The 20,671-nt window shown below is 46.4% G+C and overlaps 5 non-coding genes and 1 pseudogene across 5 annotated transcripts; all 6 read left to right on the plus strand.

The window, feature by feature from the left end:
- Positions 1–5,107: 5,107 nt before the first annotated feature.
- Positions 5,108–5,295, plus strand: LOC141181960 (U2 spliceosomal RNA). Its single transcript, XR_012257475.1, has one exon. It is a non-coding gene; the product is annotated as a U2 spliceosomal RNA (small nuclear RNA).
- A 1,109-nt stretch (positions 5,296–6,404) lies between these two features.
- LOC141181169 (U2 spliceosomal RNA) lies at positions 6,405–6,595 on the plus strand. The gene has a single exon (XR_012256771.1). It is a non-coding gene; the product is annotated as a U2 spliceosomal RNA (small nuclear RNA).
- Positions 6,596–7,704: 1,109 nt separating this feature from the next.
- Positions 7,705–7,782, plus strand: LOC141182084 (U2 spliceosomal RNA; annotated as a pseudogene).
- Positions 7,783–13,346: 5,564 nt separating this feature from the next.
- On the plus strand, positions 13,347–13,541 carry LOC141181929 (U2 spliceosomal RNA). The gene has a single exon (XR_012257456.1). It is a non-coding gene; the product is annotated as a U2 spliceosomal RNA (small nuclear RNA).
- A 1,109-nt stretch (positions 13,542–14,650) lies between these two features.
- On the plus strand, positions 14,651–14,841 carry LOC141181170 (U2 spliceosomal RNA). The gene has a single exon (XR_012256772.1). It is a non-coding gene; the product is annotated as a U2 spliceosomal RNA (small nuclear RNA).
- A 1,109-nt stretch (positions 14,842–15,950) lies between these two features.
- On the plus strand, positions 15,951–16,141 carry LOC141181171 (U2 spliceosomal RNA). The gene has a single exon (XR_012256773.1). It is a non-coding gene; the product is annotated as a U2 spliceosomal RNA (small nuclear RNA).
- The last annotated feature ends 4,530 nt before the right edge of the window (positions 16,142–20,671 follow it).

A 20,671-nucleotide genomic window follows, 5' to 3' on the forward strand; every position in this document is an offset into this window, starting at 1 on the left:
ATCCCCCAGCTTCCAGGTGTTTTTCGCTGCAAGAACACTGGGAGCGCAGATTGCAAGCGGCTGCAATTTGCAACCTTGTTGCCTTTTTCCATGGAGGTTGACCCTAACCTCGTGCCTCTTTATGCGAGGCTAAAAAACTCTATCCGAGTTCACTTCACGGCGGGTGGCTCGGATATGAGGAAATTAGGGTATGTAGTCCAGGACGTGCTCAGGAACCTTCTTGGCGTACAAAGGAATGAAATTCTCTCCATCCAGGATTATCCCAGAAGAGGTGACTATGACATCACATTCACCGGAGAAGGTATTTTTAGAGATGTACTAGAAAAGTTAAAAAAAGTTGAAAATAGTCCTGTTTTGAACGGGATACAAATTATTGAGCACGTCCTGGATGAGGTAAGACTGGTTATTGTAAAAATATTTTCGCCCTTTGTTTCTGCTCCAGAAGTAATGTCATTTCTAGCAATTTATTTTAAAAGTGTTAAATGTATTGGGAAGATATTAAACGAATATAACATATGGACATCTAAGTGGAAATTCCTTGTGAAGTGTACAAGAGATCCAAATACACCAGGTGGTATACGGCTCCCCCCTGCCCGTTTCAAAATTGGGCAAACAAATGGGGATTTCTTCTTTTCTGGGATGCCAGTATATTGCAGAAATTGTGGGCGCTATGGTCATTCAAAAGAAAACTGTCATGTATCATGTAGAAATTGTGCTAGTGAAGAACATGAGACCAAAGAATGCCCTAAGGAAAAGAAATGCAGTTTTTGCCAGACTCCAGGTCACTTTTATTTTTCTTGTCCTCACAGATTTCGGGAAGATGAGCAAAAGGGGAAGTCCAAGACGTCCGACCAAGGACCAAAAGATCAGACCACCCCTCAGGAGGAGGAACAACAACCTGGAGCCTCTGGAGACAATAAGGGCGTACCAAATAGTGAAGTGTCTCCAGAGTCTATGACAGATAAAATACCAAATCCCAAAACCTGGCTGCAGGACCTGCGGGAGTCCAAAAGGAGGGCTGAGAAGGAGCAGAAGGGCACTACTGGTAAGGTCAAAAGGGACCGGCAAAAGGCCGACACAGAAGCCCATGCCCAGTCTGGGTCTCCTAGTGCTGAGGGCGCTGAGTGGATAAAGGTGGGTCCTAAGAAAAAGAAAAAGGGTGGTTCGGAGGAGGCAGCAGGAGGTGAACAGATGGACACTTCTTCAGAAGGGGACGTGGACGCTGGACCCTCAGGGGTTTCGGTCTCCGCTGCTACAGGTGGGGACCGGGATCTTGCTGCCTCTGAAGAGTCAGAGGCTCTGCCTTGTGCGCAACCTCCTCCTATAGGACGACCTTCTACAGGTCAAACAGGGGCGGCGGAACCCCTCGGGGACCCACCTGATGAGGAACTGCATGGCCAGCCAATGGAGACCCAGCGGGTTCTGCCAGCCAGCCCTCCGAGCTATGCCAGTGTAGCGTCGGGTTTATATAAATGTGGTAATCTTTCCTCCTCCACGGAGACTCTCGTGACGATACTATCAGATGAGGAGGGAGGCGCAAGCCCAGTGGTCTGATCAGGTTCATCGGACAGGTAAATCCGTTGCTCTTAGTTACCTAAGTAAAATTTCTACATTTTCTAATGATGGCTGAACTCAAAGGTATTTCCCTCAACGTGAGAGGCATAAAATCTAACACGAGAAGAACTGCTCTTTTTAATTTTTTTACGTGTTTTACTGCATCTGTATTTTTTCTGCAAGAATGTAATATCCCACATGAAATGTCATATCAAAAATATAAAGATGAGTGGAAGTGTGGGCCATCTGTCTGGTCCGGATCGAATGCTGCAGGATCAGCGGGTGTAGCCATACTTTTTAAAGGGAACGTTTTAATTGATTTTATTCAGGAAATTTTACCAGGTCGTATTTTATTAGTGAAAGCTTTTATTGATGGTATTAGATGGCAGTTTTTAAATTTTTATGGATCCCCAGAGAAAAATGAAAGAGCCGAAATGCTTGATCTTTTACCATTATTTATTAATAACTCTGAACCTTTTATCTTAGCAGGGGATTTTAATTGTGTTTTAAAAGGTGAAAACCGGCGCTCCAGCTCTGTAAGCAGGAACTACGATAAAACCTCAGGTATGCTACATGATATAGTCAAAGATGCTAAATTGATAGACATATATAAAGAGTGTCATAGTGACAGCCCAGAGGACGCCGGTTTCACTTGGAGCAATGCTAATTGTAGCTCTAGGATTGATTTTATTTTTGGTTCAGATAAAAAAATACCTGCCAAATGTGAAGTTTTAACTAATATATTTTCAGACCATAAACTTTTATCCTTTACCATAAAAGTAAATGACAACAAAAAATGTGGTAAGAAAAGCTGGAAAATGAACGTATCCCTTTTAACCGACCCGCAGATTTTATCAGATTTTATTGAGTTTTATAGGAAATGTAGAAAAGGGAAAAAAACAAATGAGACTATGAGTGTATGGTGGGATAGAATGAAAGTAAAAATAAAAGACTTTTTTATTAAAAAGAGTATATGTAGAGCCAAAGAAAAATATGAAGAATATAGAATTTTAAATACCCGCCTACAAACATTATTTAAGCTCAGAGACAATGGGATAGATGTACAACTTGATATTTCAAACTTAAAAGAAGAGATTTCAAAATGGCTAGAACAAAAAGGAAAAGAGATAATTTTTCGTTCTAGAGTACAACATATAGAAGAAAATGAAAAGTGTTCCAGATATTTTTTTAGGAAAAATAAAAAAGAAAAAGTGATAATTGACCATATAGATGGTGAGAATAATATAAAAAATATGCTGGGTAAAGTTGAGGTTTTTTTTTCTAATCTTTTTAATGGAAAAAATATAGATAATAAATTAATGGATGATTCGCTGCAAGGACTAACAGCTGTTTTAGATCCCGCATCCCAAGAGTTTTTATCCCAAGTTTTAACGGAACAAGAAATGTTAAAAACTATTAAAAGTTTTAAAACTGGAAAGGTCCCTGGTCCTGATGGCATCCCAATAGAATTTTATGTATGTTTTTATGATATTTTAAAAGATGATTTGTTTTATTAGTTTACTGAGGTTTTTAATAATAAGGTTTTATTAAATTCCTGGAAGAAAGGTGAAGTCTCCCTCCTATACAAAAAAGGTGATAAATCAAAATTAGAAAACTGGAGACCAATAACACTTTTAAATTGTGACTATAAAATAATGGCTAAAATTTGTGCAAATCGTCTAAAAGAAGTCATCAGCAAAGTTATTCATTCTAATCAAGTGTGTGGGGTGCCGGGGCGCAGTATATGGGACAATCTGAATTTAGTGAAAGACTGTATTGAGGATGTGAAAGACAGAAAGGGGAAAATGGCGATTTTATCTATTGATTTTGAAAAAGCATTTGACCGTGTCTCACACTTTTATCTTTTTAAAGTTTTAGAGAAAATGGGCATACCAGAAGGGTTTTTACTATCGCTTAAAGCATTTTACAAGGATTGTACAAGTAAGATTTTAGTGAATGGTTTTAAGACACAAGAGGTATTTTTACGGTCAGGGGTGAAACAGGGATGCCCTCTGTCCCCAATACTGTTTATCTGTGCACTGGAACCAATGTTATGTGCAATACGCCAAAATAAACAGATATGCGGTGTCCCTCTGCCTGGAAGCGGTGGTTTGGAGGCCAAGGTTGTAGGCTACATGGATGACGTGGCGGTCTTGTGTACAGATGCACCATCACTTACGGCCACTCTCCATCAAGTGCAATCCTTTTGTCTAGCTTCTGGTTTTAAAATCAATTTTAATAAGTGTAACATTTTAAGTGTTGGGGGGATGATTTTACGTGATGTACCAATTAATGTCTCCGAATCCATTTCCATTTTAGGTATATCATTCACTGAAAATAATGATGGTTATAATAGTTGGGAAACAGTTACACAGAAAGTAAATACGAAAATATGTATGTGGAACATGAGGAGACTTACAATGGAGGGTAAAGTATTGGTTTTAAAGATGGTGATTTTACCTCTTTTATTGTATCTTAGCATGGTTTTCCCCCCGCCTGTTAATGTTTTAAAAAAGATAACCAAAACCTGTTTTACCTTCTTTTGGAACTCAAAAATGGAAAAGCTGAAAAGAGAAATCGTGATGAAATCAAAAGTAAAAGGTGGTAAAGATTTTCCAGATTTTAATAGGTTTCTTTTAATCCATCTGTTCGTTTACTGTTTTAATGCCCTTTTTAAGAATCACTATTGGTCCTTTTTTATGCGTTTTAATACAGGATTTTTTATGAGAAAGTTTGGATGGTATGAAGTTAATATATCTGTGCCCCATGCTTTTAATTTGTCGACGCATTATGAGATTTTAAGGAAAATAGTGTCCGATTTTAATTTAGGGACTAAGAAAATAGAGGAATTAAGAAATAGTAAGAAACTAATTAAAGAAATACGTAAAAGTGAGGAAATATGTAATGTTGACAGATATGATGATGACAAATCTATGTCTATCTGGAAAATGATTAACGTTTTTTATCTTTTTAATGAACAGAGAGATCTGGCTTGGAGTTGCATGCACCGCTGTCTTCCTTGCCGGGCATTCCAATACAGAAGAGGATTTGTGAGGTCTGCCATCTGCCCAAGAGCCGGATGCCAAGACGAGGAAACGGTGGAACATCTATTATGGACATGTAATTTTGCAAAGGATTTCTGGAGAAGACTGCTCCCCCTACTGGAAAGGGTGGCAGACCTCAAGGACTTTACATATAAAACTGTGCTATACGGACTTATGGAATGCCCCACAATGGACCAGTACACAATGGCTTGGAAGACAGTGAACTGCGCCAAGTCATCTCTCTGGAAAGCGCGCAACATTGCTATTTTTAAACAAGATGTTTTATCAGTGAATGATGTTTTAAGTTTATGTTTATGTGAAATGTATACTTATTATTTAATTGACAAAAAGAAGAATGTACATATTTCCAAAAAATGGCTTGTTGACCAATGGAACCTAATTATTTAAAATCTTTGTATTTTTTTGTTTTGTAAATTTCATTTGTCTTTTAACGTTTGGTATTTGTGTAATTATGCTTGTAATTTGTTAAAGTTTTAATAAACGGTTTTATCCCTCTGCAGGGGATAGCCAAATTAAAAAAAAATCTGTTCTTATCAGTTTAATATCTGATACGTCCCCTATCTGGGGACCATATATTAAATGGATTTTTAGAACTGGGAGATGGAAAAAGAGCTTGCTCTGTCCACTCCACGCATTGACCTGGTATTGCAGTATCTCCAGGACCGGTGCACCCCTTCTTTAATGCAGTTTCTAAAATCAGAAAGAATTGAATTCAATGTTTTTTGTTCATTTTGCTTGTTTGTCGGATTTTGGGATGGACTCTTTGGCTTCGCTTTTCTTCTCCTCATTGGATTTTTCATGTTCAAAGTTGCAGAAGCCAGATGACAAGCTCATTTTGGTTCAACTTCAGCAACTGTGCATTGCATTGCCATGTAATGTAACGCAATGCTATCTATCTAGCTCTCCCTCTGTACTTCCTTTTGGATAAACAGACATATTAGGCAAGCATTTTGGAGCTTTCACCTAAATAACTACAGGTGGTGAGATAAGCTGCACAATATAATTGACCTTTCAGTATATTGTTGCACACACACCATCTATTTAGCAAATGCCCTTGTTATCAACAGCAGCCTTTTAAACTCACCTGAGCTAACAGGTATGTGCGCTGGTTACTCTGCTGCGCTTAAAATTTCTTTTTTGGTTTGCTACAATGCCTTTTCTGAAACGTTGTCTCCCTCTGCTGGAACACTGACTTCTTTCATTTAATGCCTGCAGACTATAAAAGAGAACCCAACCCAAAAAGTTGGGTTGATTAGTCTGTGGCATTCTGTTAAACTGTTGCTTATGGCGGTCTCTGTGAGCTTCTCAGTGACATTCAGCCAGCCAGGTATCCTGCCTGCAGTAGATGGAATGTGGCAATGGAACGCTGGCTGCGCGTGTCATAATAGGCTCTGAGCCTTTATATACCTGCGCACAGCAGCAGCCACCTTCAGTCTGCTGCTGGACAGCCAGCAGCAGCAGGAGAGGTAAGTAATCAGCAGCCCTCCTGCTAAGGGTAGACAGCTGCTCGTTCCACCCCACCCCCCGCCTTAATTGGTTCTCCTCCCTTCCAACGGTGTTGAGGCGGGTGGGAACAGCAGGGGGTGAGGGTGCTGTGTTTAAAGAGGTGGAGTTATGCAGATCTAAAACGCGTGGATTGCAGCAGCAGCAAGCCGAAAAGTGCAGGCATGTAAGGGATCTAGAGGTTGACAACATGTCTTCTTAACGGGAGTCCAGGAGCTCATCTCCACAAATGGACTTTTCAGGATCCTTAGGTGGCTCCGTAGTTCGAAACCAATTCTGGTTATCGCTTCTCGGCCTTTTGGCTAAGATCAAGTGTAGTATCTGTTCTTATCAGTTTAATATCTGATACGTCCCCTATCTGGGGACCATATATTAAATGGATTTTTAGAACAGGGAGATGGAAAAAGAGCTTGCTCTGTCCACTCCACGCATTGACCTGGTATTGCAGTATCTCCAGGACCGGTGCACCCCTTCTTTAATGCAGTTTCTAAAATCAGAAAGAATTGAATTCAATGTTTTTTGTTCATTTTGCTTGTTTGTCGGATTTTGGGATGGACTCTTTGGCTTCGCTTTTCTTCTCCTCATTGGATTTTTCATGTTCAAAGTTGCAGAAGCCAGATGACAAGCTCATTTTGGTTCAACTTCAGCAACTGTGCATTGCATTGCCATGTAATGTAACGCAATGCTATCTATCTAGCTCTCCCTCTGTACTTCCTTTTGGATAAACAGACATATTAGGCAAGCATTTTGGAGCTTTCACCTAAATAACTACAGGTGGTGAGATAAGCTGCACAATATAATTGACCTTTCAGTATATTGTTGCACACACACCATCTATTTAGCAAATGCCCTTGTTATCAACAGCAGCCTTTTAAACTCACCTGAGCTAACAGGTATGTGCGCTGGTTACTCTGCTGCGCTTAAAATTTCTTTTTTGGTTTGCTACAATGCCTTTTCTGAAACGTTGTCTCCCTCTGCTGGAACACTGACTTCTTTCATTTAATGCCTGCAGACTATAAAAGAGAACCCAACCCAAAAAGTTGGGTTGATTAGTCTGTGGCATTCTGTTAAACTGTTGCTTATGGCGGTCTCTGTGAGCTTCTCAGTGACATTCAGCCAGCCAGGTATCCTGCCTGCAGTAGATGGAATGTGGCAATGGAACGCTGGCTGCGCGTGTCATAATAGGCTCTGAGCCTTTATATACCTGCGCACAGCAGCAGCCACCTTCAGTCTGCTGCTGGACAGCCAGCAGCAGCAGGAGAGGTAAGTAATCAGCAGCCCTCCTGCTAAGGGTAGACAGCTGCTCGTTCCACCCCACCCCCCGCCTTAATTGGTTCTCCTCCCTTCCAACGGTGTTGAGGCGGGTGGGAACAGCAGGGGGTGAGGGTGCTGTGTTTAAAGAGGTGGAGTTATGCAGATCTAAAACGCGTGGATTGCAGCAGCAGCAAGCCGAAAAGTGCAGGCATGTAAGGGATCTAGAGGTTGACAACATGTCTTCTTAACGGGAGTCCAGGAGCTCATCTCCACAAATGGACTTTTCAGGATCCTTAGGTGGCTCCGTAGTACGAAACCAATTCTGGTTATCGCTTCTCGGCCTTTTGGCTAAGATCAAGTGTAGTATCTGTTCTTTTAAGAACACAAGAGCTACGATCTACACTTGACGAGAGCGATCGAACTCGGAAGGAGAAGAGCTTCGGAGCCCAGCTGACATCGGAGAAGGAAGGCGGATATCGGTGGGAGGAAGAAGCTCTAAAGAATCCAGAAGAAGACGAAGACTCGGAGAAGAATCGGGCTGTCCTGTGGAATCTTCGAGGAAGAAAATCATCGAGACAAAGACCTTTCGGGGAATTTGTCCAGAACACGACGGGAGAAGAATCTGCATAGCTCCACCCATTCCGGGAAGAGTTCCAGATCCAGCTCCAAGAAGTAACTGCAGGAGGAAAGCCATGGCAAGCGCTGCGAGGAAGGCCGAAAAGAAGAGCCTGGAGCAGGGGACAGCCAGGAGGGCCCAGCCAGGAGCCGATTCTGACCCCAAGGACTCTGCCTCCACGACTGGCCAGCAGAAGGGACCCCAGAAGCCCCGCCACGAAGCTCCAGCCCTGGAGCCATGGATGCGGCAGACGGTGGCCCTGAAGCTGAAGGAAGTGGATGGGAGGGTGCCGGACATGTCCTCGGACGTGTTCTGCCAGAAGATGCTGCTGGATCGAGGCTTCTCCAGGTCGGACACCCTCAGCATCCAGACCTTCTTGACGGGGATTTTTTTCGTCACCTTCGCCACTGTGAACACCTGCAGGAGGTTCTGGGAAATGGTAAGCGCAAAAGGACCGGATAATTCTTTCTCTGCCTTTACAGGTAGCTGCCCTATCCAGAGGGACGAAAGGAGGATCACGGTCTCCATGCGCAACCCGCACACCCCAGGCCAAGACATCTGTACCTTCCTGAGACGCTTCTGTTTGGTTGTGAAGGAACCCTCTCACATCCTGAATGGACTCGGCTTCTGGACAGGTAAGTGGTCGGTGACCGTTAGACTTCACAGGGACCTGGCGTACTCAGACGGACTTCGGCACCTGCCCCCGACATTCTCCCTGGGCAACTCCTACGGCCTCATCTATTACCCGGACATGCCGCGGAACTGCAGGAGATGCGGCAAGAACGGCCACGAGATGAAGGACTGCAAGGAGGATGCCTGCAGGATTTGTTGAGTGACGGGACACAGCTCGAAGGACTGCCCGAAGAAGACGTCCTGCAACCTGTGTGGGCTGGCGGCTCATCTGTACAAGGATTGCCCCAAGCGTGAGAGATCCTGGGCATCGGTGGTTGCGACGACCCCAGCTACGGAGGACAAGGCCCCGACGACCAGGCCTGTGAAGGTCAAGGACGCGACGACCAAGGCCCCAGCGGCCAAGGCCGAGACGACCAAGGCCAAAGCGGTCAAGGAGTCGGTGGCCAAAGCCCCAGCGACGGTCCCAGCAGCTCCGAAGCAGAAGAAAAAGTCAAAGGAGGGTAAGAGTTCTGTCACCCCTCTCTCGATCCCTCCCCCTGCCACCCCGGTCCAATCCCCCCCCACCCCGGCCACCCCTGCTGAGGATTCCACTTCCTCTTCCTCCTTCCCCTACTCCTCAGCAGGTGTCCTTTCCCCTGCCCCGGCAGCCACTCTCCCTCCCCAGACCATGGTAGCGGTGGAATTAACCTTTCCTCCACCCGCCGCTATCTATTCCGAGGAGGATTTTCCCCTTCTTGTCTCCCCAGTTCCAACCCGGGGAAAGAGGAAGGTGGAGGACAGCCCTGCTACTGAATCCTCCAAAAAGAAGATTCTGGATTTCGTAGGCGAAAAGGAGGATACCCTCCCTGAGCCAGAAGAGATGGAGCACATGGTTGAGACCCTGGTGGCCGAGCCAGAAGAGGAGGAACTGGTGGTGGCCGAGATCGAGGCCGCGCTGCTTGACCAGATGGAGGAAGAGGGCCTGCTGGTGATCCCGTCACCAGCAGTCAACACCGACGAGGGACCACCCGACCGGAGTGGTAACTAAGGTGTATGGCCTGCGCTAACTTTTTCTTTTTTCCCTACATGATGGCTAATATTAACTTATTTTCCATTAATGTCAGGAGCATCAAGGACAAGTTCAGACGTCAGACTATTTATGCCTTCCTTACTTCCCAGTTGTGTGATGTTTATATGTTGCAGGAATGTTCCCTTCCCTCCTCTAGGTCCTTCAAACATCTGGCCAGGGAGTGGTCCCACGGTCCATCCTACTGGTCCGGTGGGGGTGACTGCAAGTCTGCGGGGGTCGCAATTCTGATCAGGGGGGGCGCATTCACGCTTGAGTCCGTCCAGGAGCTCATCTGCGGCAGGGCTCTTGTTGTAGATGGCAACTGGGCGGGAGAACCTGTCAGGTTCATCAACGTGTATGCGTCCCCACTGAAGAATGAGCGTTTGGAGCTTTTCCAGACCCTGCGGCTTCAGCTTGCCACCACCAGGACCTTAGTGATGGCCGGGGATTTCAACTGCCCCATCGAGGAGGATGGTCGTAGTTCTGGCACATCTGCCAAGTTGGACATCACGTCCAAGCTGCTCATCGAGATGGTAACCGAGGCCTCTCTTCAGGATGTGGTGGGCTCCATGGGGAGAGGCTCCACGAACTATTCGTGGAGCCGACCCGATGACTCACTCCGCTCCAGGATTGACTTTGTGTTCACCTCTCGGGCAGTCAGGCAGAGTAGGCACTCGATGGTCTCCTGCTTCTTCTCCGACCACAGAGCCATTCACTTACAAGGTGTCCTCGGCGACGGTTTTCCGTCCGGCCCCGGCTCCTGGAAGCTGAATTGTGCTCTGCTGGCTCAGGATGAAGTCATGGAGGAGCTGAGAGCAGCCTACGCAATGTGGCAGTCCTACAAGGGTAGCTTCCAAACAGTCTCTGATTGGTGGGAATATGTTAAACTTGAGTTTCGCTGTTTCTTTCAGGCCAAGGGTCGACAACAGGCGTGTGAGAAGAGGAGGGACTTCAGAGGGCTGCAGCGCGAGCTGCGGTCGCTGCAGGACCTTCTTCACTGCGGCTGGGACGTGAGGGAGGAGCTGGAGGAGACCAAGAAGAGCCTGAAAAGGCACTTTGAGGAGGAGTCCAAGCGAATCGTCTTCCGTTCCAAAGTGGAGAATCTGGAGAAGGGTGAGAAATGTAACTCATTCTTTTTCAGGAAACTTCATGCCGGTCACACGCCCCTGAACGAGCTGCGAGACGAGAGCGGAAACATGCGACGTGGGAAGGAGGACGTGATGAGGGTCGTCAGCGACTTCTACAGCGAACTCTACTCCCACAAGACTACCGACCCCGACGCTGCTGATAAGTTCCTGTCAGGTATCACTAACCATCTTGATCCTGCAGGCACGGCAGCCTTGGACAAACCTCTGACGGTGGGCGAATTGCTCTCTGCCGCTAAATCCTTTAGGACCGGCAGGACCCCGGGCAGTGATGGTCTTCCAGCGGAGCTCTATGTAGCGCTGGGAGACCTCATCTGTCCGGACCTGTTGGACCTGTACGAGGAGATGGTGGTGGAGGGTAGAATGCCTCCATCTTTGAGGGAAGGAATGGTCACGATCCTGTACAAGCGGAAGGGAGAGAGGTGCGACCTGAGGAATTGGCGTCCCATCACTCTGCTCAACGTGGACTACAAGATCCTGGCCAAGACGATGGCGACACGACTTAAGACGGTCATCGGACGGATCATCCACCCGGACCAGACCTGCGGCATCCCTGGACGTCGCATCGCAGACAGCCTCGCTCTCGTGCGGGACACGGTCGAGTACATCAAGGTCCGCCGCGCACACGCAGCCCTGGTCTCCTTGGATCAGGAGAAGGCCTTCGACCGGGTTTCCCACGAGTTCATGGGCCGAGCTCTGCACCGGTTAGGTTTGGGTAACATGTTTTGTTCGTATGTCCGTCTGATGTATTTTGATATCCACAGCTCGGTGTTGGTGAACGGCTGGAAGACTGACCCCTTCCCTGTCCTCTCTGGGGTCAGACAAGGCTGCCCTCTATCACCTCTTCTTTTTGTTTGTGTTATAGAACTCTTCGCAGAGGCTATCCGGCAGAATGGAGAGATCAGAGGGATCACCGCACCGGGTCCGGGACGACACGAGGTCAAGTGCTCGCTCTACATGGACGACGTCACCATCTTCTGCGCTGATCGTGGTTCAGTCGACGCCCTCGTCCAGACGTGTGAGAGGTTCGGCCGGGCTTCAGGGGCCAAAGTCAACTGCAGGAAGTCGGAAGCCATGCTCTTCGGGGATTGGCAGCCGGCCTCCTCCGCCCCCTTCCCCTTCAACATTCAACCGGATTTCCTCAAGGTGCTGGGAGTCTGGTTCGGGAAGCAAGGAGCGGCCCTCAAGTCCTGGCAAGAACGCTTGGCCAAGGTGAAGCAACGGATCGGACTCTGGAGCCTCAGACACCTCACTTGTGAGGGTAAGGCACTCGTCCTGCGTAATGAGGTCCTGCCCGTCTTGCAGTACACGGCGCAGGCCTGGCCCCCACACGTCACTGTGTGCAGGGCCATTACCAGGACAGTGTTTCACTTTGTCTGGGGATCCAAGATGGACAGAGTCAGGCGGGCCGTCATGTACAAGGAGCCTCGCAAGGGTGGGAAGGGCGTTCCAGATATCCCCACCCTCCTGCGATCCTCTTTTGTGTGTGATTGTGTCCGCCGGACTTTGCAAGTCAAGAATGGCTCCGCGGGCAGGTCCATGTCTCGCTTCTTCCTGCTTCCTCTTTGGAGGCGACTCGGCTGGGACAAGTGGGACAGCTCCTTCCCCTACAACTGGACGACGCCATGGTTCTACGGAGACGTCGTTCGATTTGTGGGGGAGCATCAACTGGAGGGACTCAAGCCCGACTTGTGGAAGCCCAAAACTATCCACAAGCTAATCAGAGCCAAGGATGACGTGGAGAACATCACAGGACTTCACCAGGACACGCTGGAGACTGTGTGGACAAATGTGTCGTCTGACAGGCTGACCAACGGGCACAAGGACTTGTCGTGGATGGCGATTCAGGGCGGACTGCCCGTCCGGTCATTCATGCATGCCCGGAACCTGTGCAAGGCCCGGTACTGCCCAAGGTGCCCCTTCGTGGAGGAAACATCTTTGCACACTTTTTGGGACTGCGGATTTGCACAGCGCCTATTGACTGCACTTGAGGACGACCTGAGGAACTCTGTCCCCAGGGCGAGCCTATCGCACCATTCTGTGCTTTACGGACTCTTCCCTGGGGTTCATACCGTCGGAGCCATCCAGGAGGCTTGGCGCCTTATGAACTGCTTCAAGGATGCCGTTTGGGTCGCCAGGAACCGGCTCATCTTGAGGAGGGAGAGGATGTCCATCCAGGACTGCCGCAGGCTGATCCACAGCCTGCTCAGAGACTATTCCATCATGGACGGTCCGGAGGACGAGGATGAGGACTAAACCCCTCCTCCCCCTCTACCCTTATGTGTCTTGTCTTTCAATAAAGCTTCGGGCCTGTGATTTTCCCCTCCCCATCCCCTTTTTCCCAATCCCCATCCCTTATCACGGTTCGTCGTACTGTATTGCTTGACATGCTTTTTCTTTCAGATTGAGTGTTTTGTGTAGCATAGGGGTGTGATGTGTCTAGTTAGTGCGTCGTATCCTCATGCTATGTAAATATGATGTAGAATTCTGTGTGTACTGGGCTGCGGCACTGTACACTGTCTGTTAACTTATTTTTTGTGCTAATAAAAGATATATTCAATCAAAAAAAATCTGTTCTTATCAGTTTAATATCTGATACGTCCCCTATCTGGGGACCATATATTAAATGGATTTTTAGAACAGGGAGATGGAAAAAGAGCTTGCTCTGTCCACTCCACGCATTGACCTGGTATTGCAGTATCTCCAGGACCGGTGCACCCCTTCTTTAATGCAGTTTCTAAAATCAGAAAGAATTGAATTCAATGTTTTTTGTTCATTTTGCTTGTTTGTCGGATTTTGGGATGGACTCTTTGGCTTCGCTTTTCTTCTCCTCATTGGATTTTTCATGTTCAAAGTTGCAGAAGCCAGATGACAAGCTCATTTTGGTTCAACTTCAGCAACTGTGCATTGCATTGCCATGTAATGTAACGCAATGCTATCTATCTAGCTCTCCCTCTGTACTTCCTTTTGGATAAACAGACATATTAGGCAAGCATTTTGGAGCTTTCACCTAAATAACTACAGGTGGTGAGATAAGCTGCACAATATAATTGACCTTTCAGTATATTGTTGCACACACACCATCTATTTAGCAAATGCCCTTGTTATCAACAGCAGCCTTTTAAACTCACCTGAGCTAACAGGTATGTGTGCTGGTTACTCTGCTGCGCTTAAAATTTCTTTTTTGGTTTGCTACAATGCCTTTTCTGAAACGTTGTCTCCCTCTGCTGGAACACTGACTTCTTTCATTTAATGCCTGCAGACTATAAAAGAGAACCCAACCCAAAAAGTTGGGTTGATTAGTCTGTGGCATTCTGTTAAACTGTTGCTTATGGCGGTCTCTGTGAGCTTCTCAGTGACATTCAGCCAGCCAGGTATCCTGCCTGCAGTAGATGGAATGTGGCAATGGAACGCTGGCTGCGCGTGTCATAATAGGCTCTGAGCCTTTATATACCTGCGCACAGCAGCAGCCACCTTCAGTCTGCTGCTGGACAGCCAGCAGCAGCAGGAGAGGTAAGTAATCAGCAGCCCTCCTGCTAAGGGTAGACAGCTGCTCGTTCCACCCCACCCCCCGCCTTAATTGGTTCTCCTCCGTTCCAACGGTGTTGAGGCGGGTGGGAACAGCAGGGGGTGAGGGTGCTGTGTTTAAAGAGGTGGAGTTATGCAGATCTAAAACGCGTGGATTGCAGCAGCAGCAAGCCGAAAAGTGCAGGCATGTAAGGGATCTAGAGGTTGACAACATGTCTTCTTAACGGGAGTCCAGGAGCTCATCTCCACAAATGGACTTTTCAGGATCCTTAGGTGGCTCCGTAGTTCGAAACCAATTCTGGTTATCGCTTCTCGGCCTTTTGGCTAAGATCAAGTGTAGTATCTGTTCTTATCAGTTTAATATCTGATACGTCCCCTATCTGGGGACCATATATTAAATGGATTTTTAGAACAGGGAGATGGAAAAAGAGCTTGCTCTGTCCACTCCACGCATTGACCTGGTATTGCAGTATCTCCAGGACCGGTGCACCCCTTCTTTAATGCAGTTTCTAAAATCAGAAAGAATTGAATTCAATGTTTTTTGTTCATTTTGCTTGTTTGTCGGATTTTGGGATGGACTCTTTGGCTTCGCTTTTCTTCTCCTCATTGGATTTTTCATGTTCAAAGTTGCAGAAGCCGGATGACAAGCTCATTTTGGTTCAACTTCAGCAACTGTGCATTGCATTGCCATGTAATGTAACGCAATGCTATCTATCTAGCTCTCCCTCTGTACTTCCTTTTGGATAAACAGACATATTAGGCAAGCATTTTGGAGCTTTCACCTAAATAACTACAGGTGGTGAGATAAGCTGCACAATATAATTGACCTTTCAGTATATTGTTGCACACACACCATCTATGTAGCAAATGCCCTTGTTATCAACAGCAGCCTTTTAAACTCACCTGAGCTAACAGGTATGTGTGCTGGTTACTCTGCTGCGCTTAAAATTTCTTTTTTGGTTTGCTACAATGCCTTTTCTGAAACGTTGTCTCCCTCTGCTGGAACACTGACTTCTTTCATTTAATGCCTGCAGACTATAAAAGAGAACCCAACCCAAAAAGTTGGGTTGATTAGTCTGTGGCATTCTGTTAAACTGTTGCTTATGGCGGTCTCTGTGAGCTTCTCAGTGACATTCAGCCAGCCAGGTATCCTGCCTGCAGTAGATGGAATGTGGCAATGGAACGCTGGCTGCGCGTGTCATAATAGGCTCTGAGCCTTTATATACCTGCGCACAGCAGCAGCCACCTTCAGTCTGCTGCTGGACAGCCAGCAGCAGCAGGAGAAGTAAGTAATCAGCAGCCCTCCTGCTAAGGGTAGACAGCTGCTCGTTCCACCCCACCCCCCGCCTTAATTGGCTCTCCTCCCTTCCAACGGTGTTGAGGCGGGTGGGAACAGCAGGGGGTGAGGGTGCTGTGTTTAAAGAGGTGGAGTTATGCAGATCTAAAACGCGTGGATTGCAGCAGCAGCAAGCCGAAAAGTGCAGGCATGTAAGGGATCTAGAGGTTGACAACATGTCTTCTTAACGGGAGTCCAGGAGCTCATCTCCACAAATGGACTTTTCAGGATCCTTAGGTGGCTCCGTAGTTCGAAACCAATTCTGGTTATCGCTTCTCGGCCTTTTGGCTAAGATCAAGTGTAGTATCTGTTCTTATCAGTTTAATATCTGATACGTCCCCTATCTGGGGACCATATATTAAATGGATTTTTAGAACAGGGAGATGGAAAAAGAGCTTGCTCTGTCCACTCCACGCATTGACCTGGTATTGCAGTATCTCCAGGACCGGTGCACCCCTTCTTTAATGCAGTTTCTAAAATCAGAAAGAATTGAATTCCATGTTTTTTGTTCATTTTGCTTGTTTGTCGGATTTTGGGATGGACTCTTTGGCTTCGCTTTTCTTCTCCTCATTGGATTTTTCATGTTCAAAGTTGCAGAAGCCAGATGACAAGCTCATTTTGGTTCAACTTCAGCAACTGTGCATTGCATTGCCATGTAATGTAACGCAATGCTATCTATCTAGCTCTCCCTCTGTACTTCCTTTTGGATAAACAGACATATTAGGCAAGCATTTTGGAGCTTTCACCTAAATAACTACAGGTGGTGAGATAAGCTGCACAATATAATTGACCTTTCAGTATATTGTTGCACACACACCATCTATTTAGCAAATGCCCTTGTTATCAACAGCAGCCTTTTAAACTCACCTGAGCTAACAGGTATGTGCGCTGGTTACTCTGCTGCGCTTAAAATTTCTTTTTTGGTTTGCTACAATGCCTTTTCTGAAACGTTGTCTCCCTCTGCTGGAACACTGACTTCTTTCATTTAATGCCTGCAGACTATAAAAGAGAACCCAACCCAAAAAGTTGGGTTGATTAGTCTGTGGCATTCTGTTAAACTGTTGCTTATGGCGGTCTCTGTGAGCTTCTCAGTGACATTCAGCCAGCCAGGTATCCTGCCTGCAGTAGATGGAATGTGGCAATGGAACGCTGGCTGCGCGTGTCATAATAGGCTCTGAGCCTTTATATACCTGCGCACAGCAGCAGCCACCTTCAGTCTGCTGCTGGACAGCCAGCAGCAGCAGGAGAGGTAAGTAATCAGCAGCCCTCCTGCTAAGGGTAGACAGCTGCTCGTTCCACCCCACCCCCCGCCTTAATTGGTTCTCCTCCCTTCCAACGGTGTTGAGGCGGGTGGGAACAGCAGGGGGTGAAGGTGCTGTGTTTAAAGAGGTGGAGTTATGCAGATCTAAAACGCGTGGATTGCAGCAGCAGCAAGCCGAAAAGTGCAGGCATGTAAGGGATCTAGAGGTTGACAACATGTCTTCTTAACGGGAGTCCAGGAGCTCATCTCCACAAATGGACTTTTCAGGATCCTTAGGTGGCTCCGTAGTTCGAAACCAATTCTGGTTATCGCTTCTCGGCCTTTTGGCTAAGATACCACATCTTGCCAGAAGGATTCTAAGCCAATCGTGCCCTTGGCCTTGAGGCATCGGCGGTGTAAAAGCCGTCTTAAGCCTCATGCTGCTTTAGGGGGCAGATACGCAAAGAAACCAAGAAGGCGATCGACCCTATCTACCTTTTGAAGATGGCATCAGCAGTAGCGGCCGCAGTGCGCTATGCCAGAGCTGGTGACCTTCGCATCAAGAACTCTTTCAAGATCGAAGTGGACGATGCATCCAAGGAGAAGATGACCTTGAAGTTTTTCGTGAGGAGAGTGCTGCTGGAGATCCTAGGAGTAAAGAGGGAAGACATCCTGGCCCTTCAAGATCGCCCCGGTTCCTTCACTTTGACTCTGGAGTCGGAGTATGCGTGCCAGAACCTCTTCCGCCAGATTCACCTGCACCTTTCAGATGAGGACCTTAAAGGACTCACCTTTGTCATCCTTTACTCCGGTGGAGAGAAGCCGCTCGTGGTTCAGATGAGCAACCCTCATGTTCCCTTAGTTAATATTATTTGCTTTCTTCAAAACTATTTCCCAGAACTGCGGTATTCCCACAAGGTCATGAATGAGGAAAACCTCTGGACGGGAAAGCATAAATTTTTTGTTAAATTTTGTGAGGATCCAAATGGCATTGGTGGTCAGCGTCATCCTCCGTCAAGTTTCCTGATCGGTAGGGAGCGGGGGCGCCTCTTGTACCCGGACATGCCCCTCTTCTGCCGGAAATGCATGTGTTTCGGTCACACTTATGAGAACTGCAAGGAGGAGGTGGCAATCTGTAAGAAGTGCTACAAGCATGGACATGCCACAATGGACTGTACCAATGAGATGGTGTGCAACATCTGCCGGGTCCCAGGTCACTCCTTCCGGGAGTGTCCTTTGAAGAAAAAGGCGGAAACCTATGCTGAAACGCTGGCAAAGCAACCTGCCCGTGTGCCTCCATCTGCTCCCGGGGGGCAGAGGCAACCCTCTGCTGTTCCTGCTCCTGCGGGTGCGTCTACAGCGCGGGGGCAGTCTTCTAGCTCTCCAGTACCTGCTCCACAGACCAAGCCTGCTAGTACATCAGGTGGTACGTCTGCACCTGCTGCACAGAGGAAGCCAACCAACCCTCCTGCTCCTGCTGCTAAGGGGAGTCCCACCGGTGGTCCTGTATCTACTGTGCGAACACAACCCCCTGTAGGCGGGTCCACAAGCACTTCAGTGCCTGCTGCACAGGGAAAACCTGCCATTTCTCCTATTCCTGCTGCGCATAAGCCCACGTCTGTGCAGAAACCTCCAGCTGAGAAACCTGTCCCTCCTGGGAAGAGGGAAGCTTCATCTAAGGACTGGGCTGCTGATTCTGATCCGGGTGATATGGTGGTGGAGGGGAGTCCCTCTGCTGAAATCGGGACATTTAGCTCGGAGGAAGAAGCAATGGAGCTGGAAACTCGTAGGAAAAGGAAAACAGATGATAGGTCTGATGAGAATGTGGCCAGGGAGACTTCCAAGAAGTGTCCATTAAAACCAAGTCTTCTGCAATACAAGCCAATGGCTCCCGCGGCCCCTCCTGAGGAGCCAAGGCCTTCAGACCCTATAAACATTTCTTTTTCGGACTCAGAAGTGCAGAGCCCGTTAACATCGGTGGGCTTTATGTCTGATTCTGACAGTAGTGTGACCTGAACTATCCTATCATGACCTCGTCAATTAAAGTAGCCTCGCTCAATGTGAGGAGTATAAGGGGCCCTACAAGAAGGGCTGCTTTGTTTTCCTACCTGTCAACAGTGGACTGTGATGTCTTTTGTTTGCAAGAATGTAACATTGACTTTGATATGAATTATGCAGATTTAAGAAAAGATTGGCCTCATGGGCCCTCTATCTGGTCCGGAGATAATGAAAATCGTTCCTCTGGCATTGGAGTGCTGTTTAGGTCGCATGACTTTAAAATCAACTCTTTTGTGGACATTTCTTCTGGACGTGCTCTTTTCTTAAATATTAGTTTTAAAGGTGTGGACTTTAGACTTTTGAACATTTATGCTTCTCCGGTGAAGGAAGAGAGACATCAGTTGTTTGAAGATGTGCAATATTACCTACCTGGTTCATCGCCTCTGATGTTCTGTGGGGATTTCAATTGTGTCTTGCCTGGTGAAGGGAGAAGCGGGAGTTCCACCGTTCCTAAAAAAGACAAAACAGAGAAACAACTAAAGGATTTGTTAACTGATTTTTTTCTTAGAGACTCCTGGAAAGAGATCCATAGTAATGATCCCGGTTATACTTGGGAGAACTCTTCTTCTAAATCTCGTATTGATTTTATTTTCATGTCCCAATATGTGAATGTCAAATCTGTTGTCTTAATCCCAAACATTTTTTCAGATCATAAGATGCTGCTATCAGAGTTAGAATTACCTGGGCTTGTCAAGGCAAGAGGAGTTTGGAGGCTAAATACAACATTGTTACAAGATCCTAAGGTAAGAACAGATTTTAAAGCGTTTTTTAATTATTTAAGAACAAAACAACAAACATTTTTAACTCTGCTAGAATGGTGGGAATACAGCAAGATGAAGATAAAAAGTTTTTTTATCAAGGTCAGCATAGCCAATGCAAGAGAAAAGTCCGCTTGGCATAAGAGGCTTATTACTAAATTGCAGACCTGTTATCAACTAAGAGATGTGGGACTTGAAATGGACGATTTAATTGAAGCAACAAAAAAAGAAATTAAAAAGAGTATAGAGTCGAAGGGTAAGGAAATAATTTATAACTCAAAAATTGAAGTGATGGAGAAAAATGAAAAGTGCTCAAGATTTTTTTTTAAAAAAGTAGTTGCTGCTAAGGAAATGATAACAGAATTAGAGGGTGAAACTACAACTGAAGGTATGCTCAACCAAGCTCACCAGTTTTATCAGCAGCTTTTTAATGAGAAAACTATAGACCAGTCTTTTACTGAAGATGCCCTTAATTCATTAAAAAATAGTCTGAGCCGCGAAGACCAAGAATTGTTATGCACTGAAGTCACCTTGTCGGAAGTAGATGCTGCTATCAAAAGTTTTTCCTATGGGAAAACCCCTGGTTCTGACGGTTTGCCTGTTGAATTTTATCGTGAATTTTGGAATTTTTTAAAACCCGACTTGTTTTTAGTAATCAAAGAAGCTTTTAAGTGTGATATCCTGCCTATATCTTGGAGAAGTGGTCTGGTCTCCCTGATTTTTAAAAAAGGAGCCAAATCCCATCTGGCAAACTGGAGACCAATCACACTGTTGAATGTTGATTACAAGTTGATGTCCAAAATTTTAGTGAACCGTTTTAAAAAAGTTTTATCCAAAGTTATTTATGAAGACCAGGTATGTGGGGTGCCAGGAAGAGGAGTTGCGGAGCATCTCAATACCATCCGCGATGTCATATGGTACCAGCAATCCAGG

This window comes from Phyllobates terribilis, unplaced genomic scaffold (assembly GCF_046119375.1).
Source record: "Phyllobates terribilis strain yellow unplaced genomic scaffold, ASM4611937v1 Scaffold_34__1_contigs__length_13252353, whole genome shotgun sequence".
Lineage (NCBI taxonomy): Eukaryota > Metazoa > Chordata > Amphibia > Anura > Dendrobatidae > Phyllobates > Phyllobates terribilis.